Here is a 13,873-nt window from a genome sequence, read left to right on the forward strand (position 1 = left end):
GTATGTATAAGAAAGTTGAATTTCACAAGCCTGGATGCAGACCAAGAAAGCTGCTCTGGCTCTATTTCTCTGAATGGACTGATTTCCCTATCTCTTAATTCTTAAAATAATGAACTTTAGTGTTTAACTAAGAACCCTTATCTTCTCCATAATAGAACTCAGATTTATCCCCTTTCTCCTGCAGTGAGGTCACAGTCCTGTGTTTGTGACATAGTAGTCAGTTGCCATGGAGATGATTGCTTTATCACCAGTTCTTCTTTGCAATGACTTCACAGCAAGGTTATGGAGAAGCAGATGGGCTGTGAAGGAGACAAACCCTTTTGTCTAAACACAAATCACATTGATAATTAATTAGCTGAAGCAGCAGGGGAAAATTTGAAAATGTGTGAAAGGTAAAAGGATTTCTATTTATTACATATTTGATAATTCTGTTTCTCTCATCAGAGGGAAAAAATGGAAAAATTATGGAAGGTCTGTTTTGTGGAGAGATAGAATTATAGAATTTTGAAATTGTACAGGAGTTTAAGATTATGTATAATCAGTAAATAAACATTAATTGAACACCTACTCTGGGCCAGATATCATATTAAACATTAGGACACAAGAATTCAATTGTCTCATTTGTCACAAATGGAAAATTAAGGCCCAGTGAAGTTAAGTGATTGGTTTGAAATGATACTTAATGGTGAGAAAAGATCAAAGATACCTGAGTGCTTAAGATGGGAAGAACATGAGATTACTAAATGGAGGAGAGGAAAGGAGCCAGAGTTCTCTTTCATTTTTTTACCACTGATTTGCTTTGTGAGATGAGGACAGCTAGTTGAATCAGTTTTCCAACTTCACAATGGGGATGATTATAAAAATCCCTCTCAAAGGTTACTTTTAAATTTATATAGATAGTATTATAAACAAATCACTACAAATTTACAAAAGAAACCTTCAGGCATATTATTAATAATATAATTGGTGTCTTTCACATAGAAGATAATTGATTAATGTTTATTGAATTAAATGGGCTTCTGGCTGTTTAAGTAGGCTTCTGGCTGCATCTGTGCCATTAGGCACAGATGTAATTTAGGACTGGAGCTTATAAATTTAGATCTGGAAGAGATATTGCAATTTATGTAGTCCAATCCCTTCATCTATAGTTAAAAGAACATGAAGTGACTTACCAACATCACACAGATGAGAAATGGAGGAATTAGGATCTGAACTCAAATCCTGTGACTTCATAGCCATCATTCTCCCTCTCTACATCCCCTTCCCCCCACCCCTCCAAACTGAACTTAGTTCAGAAACATTTTCTTCCTAGTTCAGATGCAAAATAAGATCAAGGTCTTTCCAGTTATACTTTTTTGAACAGAACTTTTAAAATTCTTGTTTTCCTACAGGTGAGAAAAGAATGAATTAAGATTTATTTCTAAGTACCTTTGAAATTATATTACTTAGGCCCTCATTTAGTCTTCCTAGGTATACTTTTTTTTTTTTGCAAGGCAAACGGGGTTAAGTGGCTTGCTCAAGGCCACACAGCTAGGTAATTATTAAGTGTCTGAGATCGGATTTGAACCCAGGTACTCCTGACTCCAGGGCCAGTGCTTTATCCACTATGCCACCAACTGCCCCCCTAGGTGTACTTCTTATATAGAAGTTTTGAATTCTATCAAGACCAGAACTGGTCAAGCAATTAAATCCCATAATTTACACATGAAAATCTGTTGACTTGTCAAAGGTCACATGTATATAATAGCAAAGTGAATACTAGACCCAGGGCTCTGGGTTTCAAGACCAGTGTTGTTCTTACTGCAGGAAATGAATACATTCTAGCATTATTCAGTAACATACCTGTTATGCCTAAGTGCTGAAGACATAAAGACAAAAAATTAAATAGTCACTATTCTTTTAAAAAATGTTTCCTAAAGTCTTTAGTTATTATTATTATAAACATTTAAATGGCACTTAACTTTCTACCAGACACTGTGATAATTGCTTTAAAATTATCTCATTTGATTCTCAGAATAACTCTGGGAGGTAGATAACTATTTTTATGCTCATTTTATAAAGAAACTGAGGCAAATAGAGGTTAAGTTAAACAGGGTCACACAACTAATATCTGAGGCTGTTATCCCCATTTAACAGACTGGGAAACTGAGACAAACAGAAGTTAAAAGGATTAATCAGAGTCACACAGCTAGTGTCTTAAGTTCAGATTTGAACTGGTTTCCAGATCTCCATTCACTGCTTGACTTAGTTGTCCTATAGATACCATGAAAATCTGAGGTATCTTATTTAAATAAGTTTATGTCTCTTCTAGGTTTTTATTTTTGTTTTTTTACAAATTTTAAGTGAATCATTATATTTTTATGAAAGGAGGTTAGATAATAAATATCCGTACAAATTCTTCTTTTAGCTATAACCTTGATTTTAGAATTTTACTAAAGAAATCTCTGGGGAAAACCCAGAATTTTACCCTCAACCCTTCAACTCCCTCTGACATTAATAAATATAGGCACTCAGCCAACTTTTGATCTCAGATACATGGTTCTTTAGTGCTCTTCACAAACCACTTCTCCTTGATCAGATTCGATCTCTTGAGTGGCCTTATAATGGGATCATGAACGCTAAAGACAAATCCTGGTGATGTAAGGGTGTTTTAGACACAGGAGTTCTTGCTCTTTTTTTCCATCATATCCACTTTGTCTACCTGTTTAAGTTTGTGAATCCCTTTGCAGAAAAGTATTTTTAAATGCACAATTTTTTAAAAGATAATTGAAAAGGAAATTTTCTATCCAAAATTTTTATCCAAATATATACCTATATGTCTAAAATTAATACAAATACATCCATTCATTTCACAATAAGTCTATGGTAAATACTTGAAAATATTTCCAAAAAATTTGCAAGTAAAAAGTAAAGTATCCTAAGATCATCTCAAATAAATACATAGAGATGAACTGTCTACTATTTATGTCTACTATTTATTTTCCCCCTAAGGAAATGGCTAATTGGCCAAAATTGTAAACAGTCAAAAATGAAATAAACAAAGAAATGTTAAAGGTGAAACAAAAGCCCTCATCAGCAGCAGCCTTTTTTTGACCTGTGCTAACTACCCTATATTTAACCCTTCTGCCTGTAAGTTGAAACTATGAAGGGTAAAAAAGAAATTGCAACCAGCCTGTTAGCTGGGTAATTTGATTTCCATGTATTTATGAGGCCAGTGAGGCATGTTTGTCTCCCTGTGTGTGTAAGCATAGATGTTGGCAATTAACCCTGAGGTGTCTCCCTTCCCTTAAGTAATCACAGTTGTTTGCTTGGGACCCCTGCACCAACCACCTCTGAACTTGGCATTATGTTAATATTCTATGCTATGTATCAGTTAATGGGGAAGAGATGGCAGCAATATAAGGTTCTTCCTTTATTGTCTGAGATGCATCTCTTTAGAATTAATTAATCTGCCCATGAACTTCGGAACATGGAATGATGATTAAGATTGTATTAAAGTCCCTTGCTCAGTATGGAAAGGCAAAAATGAAGAGTAAAAAAAAATAAGCAAAAAGAAAAAGACAAGGGTTGAAATTTTTAAAAAGGTTTATGGTTATAAAGAAAATGTGCAGTATACCAAAATGCAATTTCATTCATGATGTAAACCTAGATACAGGGGAACTTCCAGGGGAGGAAACACTTTCTACTGATGCAAGTTGACACCTTCTCTGCAATTTGTATTTCAATGACTTGCTCAGAGTCTTGCAGTGGGTATGTAGCAGAGGCAGTAGTTAAAACTAGGTCTTGCTAAGACCAAAGTCAGTTTTCAAAACCCTATGCTACAATTGCTTCTCAAACTTACTTGACAGGAAGAAGTCATCTAGAAGCAGTTTAAGTCCAGGGTCTCTTGTCTCTACTCTCCTTTCCTCAAGTCTCTCCCTGTTGTTATTTATATGATTATGATCTGCATGGTGGGTTTTTAACTGGAGTGAATTTTTTTTTATCTCCCTGTGGCTAGAATAGAGGTGGCTGTTGAGCTCTTTGATGAATACAAATGAGCTGTGACATATTCTAATACTAGTTATGGTCTTTACTGAGTGACACCCTAGATGCCTCCTTGTTCTCATCTGGCATGGGAAGGAGAGAGAATGAATTGTTAGCTATCAAGGAGCTTTGCCATCTGGACTGATTTCTCCAGCTCACACCCCAAAAGTGTTTTTGAAATCTCCCCATCCCCCAAACTTATGTCTCTAACACAAAATGTCAATGAAGGTGATGAAGGGTGTATCAATGCAAATGTGATTTTTGCTCTCCTCTCTCAAATAGGGTAGAGAGCCAAATGTTTCATTCCACCTTGTAATTTCCATTGCAATGTGGCAATCCTCTTTGATTCTCACTTCCTTAGCAACTGTAATTGTTATTAGAGACTCTGATGCTCTATATGCTTTTAAATATTTGCAATAGTCATGAAAATAGAGATAAAGCACCTGATTTTCTTCAGGTTAAGTTTTCTCTTCCATGCAACCAATACTAGTTAAACCCTATCATTTCATATATCACTCATACCTCTTCTGAACACCAGTCTTGAATTGCCTTTTACTTCCTAGACATCTCCACCCAGATGATCCAAAGGTATCTCAAACTCTAAATATCCAGAAAAGAGCTCATTCACTTTCCCCCTATAACCAACACCCTTCCCAAGTTTCCTTCTAGTCAGGTTTGCTTTCTTAGGATGATCTTTGACTCTTACCCTTTTCTTGGCAACAACCTCCAGATGGATCTCCTTCCTTTAAGTTCCTCCCCTCTCCAACTCACCCATCACCCAGCTGTCTATCTGATATTCCTAAAACAGAGGTATAATCTTCATTCCCCTGTCCAAGAACCTAAAAGATTCTTCTATTAAATAGAAGCCCATCTCCTACTTATTTTTCCAGATTGAAATGATTGTTTCTCACTTAATATTCTAATAAATTGACCTAGTTACTATATATACTGTATGTGATGGTTTTTCTTCCACCTGCATTCCTATTATCTTCAACCTCACATATCTTTTGTATACATCCCCTTCTCTCCACTTGCACAGTCAACAAATAGTTGAGATTCTTGTTACCTCTTGCCTGAATGATTTCAATATCATCTCAGTTAGTGCCTTTACATCCAGTTGCTTCCATCTATAATGCTTACACTGCATAACTGCCAAGATGATCTTTCAAACCATGGAAGTTAAAAAGACCTAGGTTCAATTGATGCTTCAACAACAATGTAACTTAAACACCAAATGCTCCAGATCCACTTTAGGGAGCTCCCTACATTGATAAATTGCAGGTTTTACCAAACAAAAATATTTTGTATTTAACTTATTTAACTTATCTGTGAACATGTGTTTCCTTGAGGGCAGGGTTTGTGCTGGCATGCGCACACACACTTGTGTGTGTGTGTGTGTGTGTGTGTGTGTGTGTGTGTGTGTATGCACAGAATCTAATAGAGGCTTAACTGTTGATTTGAATATCTCACACAACCAGGATGTTATGTAATAAGTCCTAACTAGACATCATAAAGCCTTCAATTGAAAGATTTATGGGGAATGTGAATGATAATAATAATGTTTGTCCTTCATTTTTTGAAGACTACCATGACATCAGGGAATTAATGCCATGACAAGTACATGAAATAGATTTGAGTGAGGGGGACGCTGTGCTAAGTCACTGGTCTCACTTTCTCCTCCAGAACCAATTGAGTCCAGTGGCCAGATATGAATCAGGTTGACTGGACATGACCCTGGATGCAAGACAATCAGGGTTAATGACTTGCCCAAGGTCACATAGCTAAGAAGAGTCAAGTGTCTGAGATCAGTTTCGAACTCCCACCCTCTTGACTCCAAGGTCAGTGTTCTAATCGCTGTACCACCTAACTGCCCCTGGGAAGTGAATGAGATTGATAATGGAGAAGGAATGAGTGGATCATTTAGAATACCACTTTTTAGTACAGGGACTGTGGTGAGGGGGTGAGGGGGCAACAGGTGAGGCAGAATTGAGCCTTCTAAGTGTATACATTTGGTGGGTATGTGTAGTGTATGTGTTCAACTCTTTGCAATCAGAGATGGGGGTCATCTCTGCCTCATCTACTGCCCCTTGCTCCCTCATTCCTGCAATTTTTTACATTTGAGGAAACTGAGCCCCATTAAGTTCACATAGGTAGAAAGCCATGGAAAATATGAATATAAATGAGTCTTTATCTGCACTATTGGGAAGGGTATCCACATTGATCAGATCATAAAACTTGAAATACTTAAGGGTTCTTTTATCTCTATCCTCTTTCATTAGCATCACACAATCTCATTCTATATTTATATCAGCATTCTTGAAACTTAAAGTCCCTAAACTAGATTGCCATTATCCCTGGTCATTTGATCTCACTCATATATACTTTAAAATCGAAGAGAAAAGAAAAAAAAACAAATAAAATGAAAACAAATGAATAAGTTGTTACTTTTTTCTGTTTTTCACAACCATCTGTCTCAGAATGTGTATCTCATAAAAATCAAGATGAATTAGTTTAATCAACAGATATTATGAAAGTAAGATTATATGCAGAACATGTAAACCTGCCCATAATCTAGTAATACATAAATAGAAAATTCTTAGTGGGTACATGGAATGACATTACTCTAACAAAATAAGGAGATATATTACTTATGGTATAAGGGACCTCACTAAGACTTAAAGAACATGATTTGATATCCTGTCTGTTTAACAAGGTTTTGGAGAGCCCTCAAATATACTTTAGGAAGGGTATTAAGGAATAGGGGTAAAAGGAGATCCAAGTCATTCCCATTTCACTGCTGAGTTACAACTTTTCTGTACTACTATTACTAGCTAGGAGGCAATGTAGAACTGTTGGAAGATCAATGCCTACAGAGAACCAATCCCACCTGTATGACATACAATCTCACTGGATCTTGATTTCATCTTTAAAATGAAAAGGTTGGACAAGATGGACCTTGAATTTTCTAATAGTTGTATGCTTATGGTGCTACCAATAAAATTCACTTATATATGTATATTTTTCACTTTATATTTTAATAATAAAACTCAATTGATTTTAAAGCTCTTGACCTATCTCATTTTATCTTTACAACTAACCTATAAGGTATTATTTAGGGACCTAATGCTATTTTATACTGTAGTAATAAACTCCATGAAAAGGAAGGAGGAAGCTATTCTCTCATAGCAAAAGAACAAGTTTATGTGACTTCCCTCATCTTCTACCACATTTGTGATTTCATCAGTGTAAGGAACTCTTCATATGCAAACTCCTTCACTGAGGCAGGTTGGCAGCACATCTGTAATATAAATTACAGGGGATTAAAACATTCCCCCAGAGTCAAAAAGTCAGTATATAACTGAAGTAGGATCTGACTCTGAGATCATTTCTTTATTCATATACTCTGCTGCCTCTTGATCCATTGATGATGATGGGGATCATTGATGATGAGGAGAATGATGATGATGGTGATAATATTTCTAAAGCACTTGTACAAGAGAGGCATATGTGGCAAAAAATTGAGTGATGCTATAGTAGTTTTCTTTAATATTTCACTCCATGAGTTGTAGAGCAAAGAGATAAAACATTCATTGGAGAGGCAAAGAAAATCTCTGTTGAAGCCAAAGGAAGGAGGGAGGGGGAAATTCACTTAATCATAATGATAGTTCATATTTATATAGTTAAATACTTTACAGCTTACAAATATTTTCCCCCAACCATCCTATGGCTATCCTTATTTTATAAATGAGAGAACTGAGACTGTAGTAAAGCAATGTTGTTCCTTGACATCTCGTCATGGATTTCTTCCTGCAGTTACGTGATACTGGTGATATTCTTCTTTGCCTAGATGTTCTCTTGCCTGAGAATGTTTTACTCAATACAGTACAATAAATCTAGTTATAACCTAGGGTTCCACTGATACTGTGGCCAAATACATGTCATGGGGACCAGGCATCTAAGCTTTCAGACATCTGAGACTGGTCATATTTGAATGTCATTGAACACCTAGCAACCCTTAGCACATAGTAGGTGACTAATGGCTTATTTTAACTCAGATGGCCCTGAATATCCAAGGCTATAAATGCAGCTCTACTCTGTTCTTGCAAGTCCTAAGTCAGCATTCTTCCCTGATATACAGTTAAGCTTCAGGAAGGTAATACAGGAAATGGGGAAAGGGAACAGAAAACCTAAATAAACAAATCTTTTTTGCCTGAATGAAATAATATGGAGTAGTTATAAAAATGGTAATTAGGGCCCAGCAAGGGATACATTCTTCATAATAATAATGATGATAATAATAATAATAATAATATCCCCTTGAGGCCTATCATTCTAGAAGAAATAATATTTGCCATTGTTATTATCATCATCATTATTATTGTATTATCACTAATAACAATAATAGGTGCCTTGTTAAGGGATTGTGCCTTCGGTGTAACTAAGTAAGCATGCTTTAAAAGGGCTTCCCTGAAGGCATTTCTTCAATTAATAAAAGAGACTGACAGATCTTCTCACAGCCTACTGCCAGGTACCAATTGATTGCTTCTCTTTAATAACTGTTTAATTTGCTTTCCTGTTCTAATCATGCCGTGCAAATTGTTGGCCTCGGCTATGTGGTGACAAAGTGACTGGTGTTTGAATAGGCCGAGTAGAGCTGATGATCCTTCCATCCCCCATTGCCACATGGAGACCCTCACCCTTTCCCCCTCATAGCCTCACCACCATGCTTTTTATCTTGTCCCCTGTCCCCTCCCCTTCCTTCTTTCATCCAGAAGCAGATGCATTTCTTCATTCATTTCTCTGGAAAACTGTTTGATGGCAACAGGAAAGTAAATTGATCAGACCTCAGGAGCAGCAACTGTAGGAGGAAAAAAACACCCCTAACCATATCTTAGTGACCTCTCCCCATGCTTAAAGAAAACTCATAAGCTCTCAGCACGAATTAGCATGGCCTCATTATAGAAACAGAATTGAGGTCAGGAACAGCCCCAATGGGTAACTGCGGGGAAAAAAATTCAAAGCAACATCTTAGACTCTACTGTCCACATATAGTGGGAGGAGGTCAAGAGAAATCCAGAGAGCAGCCGAATAAATAATACTGGGAAATCTGGGAGGAAAAGTGGATGTTGAAATCAGAATATTGAAACATCTCATTACCTACAGTAGGTGTCTTCTGTCGATGGAGCATGTTGATCACAAAACTGGATCTGACAATTTGTGGGCTAGTGTGGGGCTTATGCCATATATGTCCTCCTTCCAGCTCCCCAAATCTTACCACTTAAAAATGTCAGCTGGAAGTGAAGCATAGCAACAGCTTTTGACCTAGTTTGCCCTCCTTGGACTTCACCTGTGAAAGGTCATCAAATTCAGGAGGGCCTTGGCAAATCATTTAACCTCATAGTGCCCCAGGAAACTCCCTAAGGCTATAGAAATTGCAAGCAAGTACTAAACTAACTGCATTAGGGAAAGGAATTTTCTTTCCATGAGTTTTCCATACCAATGAAATCATGATTCTAGTCCCTCCAAACTCTTCCTATATAATAAGCTATTACTGTTGGCCACTAGTATCCATTTCCTCTGAGTTCATCATGTTAAGGAAAACTTTTAAAACTTAAAGAAGATAATGCCTTTTTCAAATAACCCCTTCTAGCCTCATTGGCAAGAGGGCAGCACCCTATCTAATAGACTTTGAACTCATTCCTTCTCTCTTGTCACTCCAGGATGAAGATCAATAGAAGTTTGCCCCCTCCCCCCCCAAAAAAAATTTGGCTGGTCCTTGGATTTTCCAAGACTGTACCAGGGGAATTAAGACCAAAAGGGCAGGTGATAACAAGTTGGATAAGTATCTCAAATAGGTGTTATAGGGGCACATATCTGTCATTTAAAGACCTCCCCTAACTAGGTTGAGATCAATGGAAGGTGGCTACAGGTAATGATTTTTTTTTGTTCACTACTATTAAAACCATCTGCTAGAGTGGGGGTAGGCAGGGCTATAAGTATGGAATATTGCTCAAGATATCATTTAGTTTTGTCAAATGACTTGATTTTCTTTTTTTAAAATCTTGCTTATAAGGAATGCTTACTGAGGGATAAGAGGAAAGAGATATTCAGAAATGAATGCAATATTTAAATAAAATGACTCAATATAAATTATGGATGCTTATATGTATATTTATGATGCACATATAAATATGCTAACATAAACACATCTATAAATGCATATGTATGCATATCTATAAACTCATGTACACACTAAACATATATGCATATATAAATATACAATATGCATACATATATACTTATATATGTATATATAATATAAACATACAATTCATTTATTAGGTAGTGCATGGCATACAATATGCATTATTGGTTATTATAACCCACATCAATAAAATAAAAGATTTTTCTAGTATTCAAAGACCAGGGCCCAATTTAAAAAATATTTTTAAGTTGTGTACTAAAACAATTTCTTAACATAGTATTAAAAAAAGATTGCACAAGAAACTGTAAATCTATAATGCACAAGCTGCTATTCTTTGAATATATAATAAAGCTATGATGTCCCCCCTCTTGTCTTAGAGATGGCTACCATTAAGCATATATGTGTATATATATGTATATATATATATATATATATACATACATACCAATCTCAATACATTTCTATTTTTCAGTTCTTTCTCTAGATGCACATATGTCCTTTGTAGTTAATTAGGGACATTTATAATAAGATATTCATTTGCTTAAAGTTGTTTTTGACTACTTCTGTTATTTATACAACATTCCCTTGGTTCTTCTCATTTCATTCTTCATTATTTTGTACAAGTTTATTCATGGTTTTTCTAAGAACATCAAATTCATCATTTCTTTTAGAACAGTAATATTCCATCACAATCTTGACAATGAGGTACCTTGGAGTAATGGTTAGAGCATTGAACTGGGATTCATATTTTATGCCAGAAAAAATTCCAGCCCTGATATGCTGAGCCAAGTCACTTAGTCTCCATTTTCTCATCTGTAAAATAATAACAATAATAATAACAACAACAACATGTAAATTATAGTGTTGTGACACTCAGATAAGTTAATGTGTGAAAAATACTCTTGCAATCCTTAAAGCACCATATAAATGGTAGCAATTCTTGGCTTACAAGGGTATAACTCCCTTTGGATGATACTTGGAGAGTTCTCAGAATGGTGGTGTTATTTTGTTAACTTGGAATTGTCAAGAGAGCTGCCCCTTCTGAAAATGTCTCAATGGGAACTATGTTCCTTATTAGGATCTACAACAAGCTTTCCTTTTTGGTGGTGGATTTATGGTCCCGACATTCATCCCTTTATTCAGTGCCATTTACAAATCTGGCATTGGGAGCTTGTGCTTGTGACCCAAATAAGATATATCCACAAGGGAGTTTCCAAGGAATTGAAAGGTTAATGACTCTGGTTGGTGTTCAATTACTCAACACATGGTTCCTCCTTAGAGGCTCTATAGAAGCAGCACTTTATTGTATGGAAACTTAGATTTCAAAACTCAGCAAATTCATACTGAAGGGCAGTGGGAAAGAAAATAGAAAAAAAAAAATAGAAAAAATAGAAAAAAACAAAATCCCACAGTTCTGAAGAAACAATTTCAATTTTGTCATTATAGCCCCAGTACTTGACACCTATCAGCCACTAAATAAATGCTTGTTGATTGAAAAATAAACCTGATCTTGAATTTCAGTGATGATCCTTGTTTGGCTCAGCTGGAGTCAGTATTTAAGTTCAGTTGGTGAAAATGTCACTATCATTTTAAATCCTAGTATTATAGCTCTAGGAAGGATCTCCAAGATTATCGTTTTCCAGACTTCTCATTTTAGAAATGGGGACCCTGATAACCAGAGAAAGGAAAGGATCTGTTCAAGGTCACACTGAATTAGCAGCAGAATTGGGAATAGAACCCAAGTGTCCTTCCCTCCTCCAGGCCAGTGTTTCTTCCACTCTAGTGATTTGCTTATAAACAAGATTATTCTTAAACTGGGATCTTATACTCAATATCCAAAAAGCTTTCTATGTAACAAGAGATATATTAAATTCTAAATAGTATTTTTCTTAACTCTCTTTGCATGTTTTAGCTTCCCTTTTCCCAGGCCCAAACAACAGAAAGACTCAATCTAAAACTGTGAGATCCTTTCCATTTTCACATCTGAATTCTGAAATGCCATCATCACCAGCCCCAGCCAGGAACTGGGAACATTAATATTAATGTTTGAAAGGGCCTGCAGTGTGGAAACAGGGTGATTTAAAGAGTGGAATTATCAGGGACTACATCTGAGTAAATAAATCCAAAGTTCAATTTGTTTAGTCTTTCACACAAATTTTTAAAGGGAAATTAATATTTAAAAAAACAAATCAATATATTCACAGAGCTGCTGACTAAGTTAAAAAGAGAAAATGTTTCCTTCTTTGTTGGCAGCTTTTAGCCGTTATTCCTGCCTCCAGTTTCTTTCGATTCAGTTTTAATCCATCCTGAAACAGCTGCCTAAATAAGCATTCTCAAATATCATTCATTCAACAAACATGTATTAAGAAGTTGCACTATCTACAAATCCATACTGACAGCAGTCAGCAAGTAAGAAAAATAAATACACTTTAAAACACAGTCCCTGTCCTCAAGAAGCTTACAATGTAGGAAGAAAGATGCATCATACATAGTATTAAAATACCTAACCCTTTAACAGAAAGCATTGTTTATATAATTTATATATAACAATGTTTTTAATATTTATATTTATTTATAATATATTTATAATATTTCTATTAAATTAGGTAGATGTAACCTAGCTAATCACTAGGTCCTATTACTATTATGTTCATTTTCCATATGAGGAAACTAAGGTTGAGACTATTTAAATACTTCCTTGGAGTCATACATACATACATACAACATTGTTGCCATTTTGTTATTGCTCACTCATTCAGTTATGTCCAATTCTTTAAGACCCGGTATAGTTTTAGAAAAGATTTCAATCAATTGTACTCTATTTCTTGGGTTTTCTTGACAAAGATACTGGAGTCATTTGCCATTGCCTACTTCAGTGAATTAAAGGCAAACAAAGCTTGAATGACTTGCCCAGGGTCACATGGCTTGTGATGTTTGAGTCAGAATTTGAACTCAGGTATTCTGATGCCAGACCCACTTCCTGACTCTACACACTGAGCCACACTGCCCACTCAATGTTCAACTCCCTCCAATCTAATGCTGTTAAAACTGTTTTCAAGTTCACCAGTGAATCCTAATTACCAAATTAAATGTTCTCTTTTGTCACTCCCAGATTTTTCCACTATTTTTCCACTATATTTTTCTGTTAATTACGTTTTCTATCTTAAATGTTTTTCTTTCCACATTTTCTAGGGTACTATTCACTTCTAGTATCCCTGTTACATCTCTAACTGATGTTATTCAGTCTTCTTTACTCTTCTTTCCTCATTCTGGTCAGAAGTTGTAGGCATAGCCGGGTTCTTTTTTTTCTGCAAGGCAAATGGGGTTAAGTGGCTTGCCCAAGGCCACACAGCTAGGTAATTATTAAGTGTCTGAGGTAGGATTTGAACCCAGGTACTCCTGACTCTAAGGCCGGCGCTTTATCCACTACGCCACCTAGCTGCCCCTTTAGCCAGGTTCTTAAAGAAACTCGCAATTTAAAAAAAAAAATCACTCAGGAAAAGAGGATAAATATAAGCAAAGCAAAGAGCTGTGACTGGCACTCTAGTGTGAGATATAAACAAGTTTTGTTTTATTCTGGGTTAGGGAGAGACTTTTTTGATGGCCAAAGAAACCAATTCTATTCTCGGGCCCTTTAGGGAGACA

At 35.9% G+C, this 13,873-nt stretch overlaps 1 long non-coding RNA gene across 2 annotated transcripts in view; it reads left to right on the plus strand.

The window, feature by feature from the left end:
• Positions 1 to 242: 242 nt before the first annotated feature.
• The window catches only part of LOC141521449 (uncharacterized), an 86,255-nt gene continuing 72,624 nt past the window's right edge, over positions 243 to 13,873 (plus strand). For both annotated transcript variants that reach the window (XR_012477941.1, XR_012477942.1), the window contains exon 1: positions 243 to 392. This is a non-coding gene — a long non-coding RNA (uncharacterized LOC141521449). The remainder of the gene's footprint in view (positions 393 to 13,873) is intronic.

The sequence above is a fragment of the Macrotis lagotis genome, chromosome 1, assembly GCF_037893015.1.
Source record: "Macrotis lagotis isolate mMagLag1 chromosome 1, bilby.v1.9.chrom.fasta, whole genome shotgun sequence".
In the NCBI taxonomy this organism is placed as follows: Eukaryota; Metazoa; Chordata; class Mammalia; order Peramelemorphia; family Peramelidae; genus Macrotis; species Macrotis lagotis.